General features: G+C 37.7%; 1 protein-coding gene across 2 annotated transcripts in view; it reads right to left on the bottom strand.

Moving 5' to 3' along the window:
• The window catches only part of LOC123976552, a 27,113-nt gene that overhangs the window by 19,051 nt on the left and 4,311 nt on the right, over positions 1–3,751 (bottom strand). The gene's annotated exons all lie outside the window — the stretch shown is intronic.

The following is a 3,751-nucleotide window of genomic DNA, read 5'->3' as shown; positions in this document are numbered from 1 at the left end:
GTGTTAATAATAGTGAGAACTGGAAAATGGTCACTTCCTATGGTAGAATCATTCATAACAAACCATTCACATGCGTTTACCAAATTATCTGATACCAGTGTGATATCTAAACATGATGTTTTACCCCTGTTCACATCCATTCGTGTTCCCTGTCCATTATTAATGCAGACCAGTGATCTTTCTTCCATCATTTCTTCAATTATGTCCCCATTATTATCTGTGTGATTGCTGCCCCATAAGCTGTTGTGTGCATTGAAGTCCCCAACACCATATTTCTTTCCTGTATACAGTCCCTGCCATTTCATTAAGTTTATTGATATCTAAGTTTTTGCATGGGTTATAGAAATTAATCAATTTAATGTTTCCCTCTTTCCTTGGGCTATAGATTTCAACTATTATACATTCTGAATCTTCTGAGCTTGGGGATTCCCTGTAGGCCAACCCATCCTTGATAAAGGTGATGCACCCTCCACCAGTTTGGTTGTTAGGTCTATCGTACCTTATAGAGCTAAACTCTTGTATCACATAATCTAGTCTGTCTCGTAACCAAGTTTCTTGTACACATATTGCATCTGGAACAACATCTAATTCATGAATGTACTTTTTGAATTCTTGACCATTAGCTATAAGACTTCTTGCGTTCCACTGTAGTATGTGAAGAACCATTATAAGCGTCCTAAACCTCAGTTTGTGTATTTCCATTTTCAGTTACCGTCAACAATGCATGTATTTGATCTGCTTTGATATCTTTCATATCAAGAAGTTTTCCTGCTGCTTCTACAATAGCCTTAATTCTGTCACTTTTCTTTTTCAACTGGGACGCAACATTGATGGTGTGACATATGAAACCCACAAAGTTCACTTTTTTCACTATCAACGTATCATCGTCAACTTTACATTTATGCTCGCAACCATTCTGTGTGTGAGCTGGAATCTGGTTTTGTGTCTGATTAACTGGTGTTATGTTTCTTTGGACAATTCCACTGGAGTTTTTGTCATTTGATCCTGTTTCTCTTACTTTCTTTAGAGCTTCTGCATATGATACTTTGTTCAATATCTTCACCTTTTGGGCTTCTCTGGCTCCTCTTTGCACTTCACATCCACCAAATGCAGCACTATGCTCTCCTCCACAGTTACAACATTTAATCTTTGCATCCTTTTCACATTTCCCATACTCATGCTGGCCAACACATCTAGCACACCTTAGCTTTCCTTTGCACTGCTGAGCTGTGTGCCCAATCCTTTGACATTTAGAGCATCTGATAGGGGGAGGGATGTATTCTCTCACGCTGTAATTTATGTATCCCATTTGGACTGACTTAGGGAGGGTTCTCTCAAATTGCACAACCACAGATAGTCTTTTAATGATCCATCTCGTTTGCTTTTTAGTCTAGTAGCCTCAACTGCTTTGCCTCCCTGAATCTCATTTTTAACACCTTCCACTGACATATTCAAAGGGACTCCTGATATAACTCCTCTAACCTTTGCTGTTGCTCCTGGGATGTGGGCCTTCATCCTTTCCCCTTGAAGTGTGGACATGCTAAGAATCTTTTCTTGTTGTTGTTTGCTGCTTGCATGTATCAGTATTCGTTTATTGTTCAAAAATCTTGCAAATTTGATTTTGTCAATCTCCTTCTCAATCGCCTTGGTAAGTTTAATTGGGTGATAGTGTCCACCATCCTGATTGAACTCAATTATAACTTTCCAATGGTTTCCTTGCACTTTCTCCGTATTCTCAGGCTTCTGTTTCTCACTCTGGCTAGCTCTCAGTTTCTTGTTATTACTTCCCTCGCCGGTCTCGCTATGTTCTGACCAACTTTTCCCTTTTCAATCTTACAGATCTGGACATGATCCACTCCATCTCATCCCCATCTGGACTATTTGACATGATGTTACATTCACAGTACAGTTTATGCAGATCCGCCAACAAAGTTCGATCCTACTATGTTTTCCGGCCACCGTTCATTCAAAAAAAAAGTACCTCAAATTTGTAGTTAAGTACGATTTTAAGGTTCTTGTACTGGAGGATTTCTATTTTCTTTTTAATACTTGAAATACATTTTAAAGACACTTTTACGGATGCATTGCTTTTACCTGTAATAGAGTACTTTTACTTCTGATCTGATGTAACTAGAAATCACCAGTATACAGTGAAAGGTGTGACTGCAGCTTCTAAATAAATTACATTATTAATAGACTAGTTTGATTCACTTTAGTCTGTACTACACTTCCCCAGGATTTTATTTTCTCTGGTGTCCATCCAACATTTTGGTGACTGATGGCAGGTCATGCTGCACTTTGCATTTTCATGTTCTCTAGAGTCTTTTCTTGATGGCTTAAACAAAATAATCCGTTTGTCAAAAAGCACACCCATTTCCCTAAACTGCTTTAACACATGATTCAGGTTTGTTGAACTGTCTCTGCAAAACTCTACACACAAATACACACACTTCATTTCTCATTGCCTACATCATGTGGTCATTTAGAAAGCACTAATATTCAATATTGTTCACTCAAGTCAGAACAAGCTGAGCTCAGTTAGCTCACAGCTACCCAGGGAGATATCTGAGGTTTTGGCTCAATGGGATTTCTTTTAAATACTTATAATAATAATAATAGACCTCATTATTTGAAGCTTTGGCCGTGTTTAACATGAACATCTGACATTGTAACATTATAGAAATGACAGAAAATATGATAAAGCATAATAGGTCCCCTTTAAATAAAGAGTATAATGTTCAGTTAATTGTATACTGTTAGTATAATGTTAATATAATATTACTATATTCATTATAATTTCATATAATAGTTTACTATTTTACCACTAGTTGAATATTAAATCCAGTTACAGCTGATTCATTTCTGTGGGTTGTTTTTATTTATTTAATCCTTCTGCAAGCAAAATGATCTATATTGGTCTCTAATTTGTTAATGCAAAGTATTAACTTGTCAATAATCATATTGTTCAACATTTAATGATTTGCTGTAGTACGATAAACTTTTCATAATGTCCCGCCCCATCCAGGCTGTGATTGGTCGGTTGACTTACATTGGCTTTATAGATTTTGGAAAAGTTGAAAAACAAAAGGCAGCAATACAGCTAACGTTAACTAACCCTTTTCTTCTGTCTTACCGCTTTAGCTGCCAACGACACGTAACGTTGCTGTAACTGTCTCTGTCACAGAGCAACAGGTGTTGTGCCGAATTCTTCCTGCCTGCTGAGAGTTGCATGCACCTCGCGGCTGATAACGCTCATTTATGCTGAGAAGAGAGGTGGATGCAAATCTCTGCAGGTAGCTTACAACATCTCTTCTGCCGAATTCTGCATCCACCTCTTAAAGTCCTTTTCAGACACTTTGCTGTGCTCATTGATCAAACGCGGTTATCACCACATACAGTGAGGGAAATAATGATTTGAACACCCTGCTATTTTGCAAGTTCTCCCACTTAGAAATCATGGAGGGGTCTGAAATTGTCATCGTAGGTGCATGTCCACTGTGAGAGACATAATCTACAAAAAAAAAATCCAGAAATCACAATGTATGATTTTTTAACTATTTATTTGTATGATACAGCTGCAAATAAGTATTTGAACACCTGTCTATCAGCTAGAATTCTGACTCTCAAAGACCTGTTAGTCTGCCTTCAAAACATCCACCTCCACTCCATTTATTATCCTAAATTAGATGCACCTGTTTGAGGTCGTTAGCTGCATAAAGACACCTGTCCACCCCATACAATCAGTAAGAAT

The sequence above is a fragment of the Micropterus dolomieu genome, linkage group LG09, assembly GCF_021292245.1.
Source record: "Micropterus dolomieu isolate WLL.071019.BEF.003 ecotype Adirondacks linkage group LG09, ASM2129224v1, whole genome shotgun sequence".
In the NCBI taxonomy this organism is placed as follows: Eukaryota; Metazoa; Chordata; class Actinopteri; order Centrarchiformes; family Centrarchidae; genus Micropterus; species Micropterus dolomieu.
Note: the sequence above shows the minus strand (reverse complement) of the source record. Positions and strands in the feature narration are given on the sequence as shown.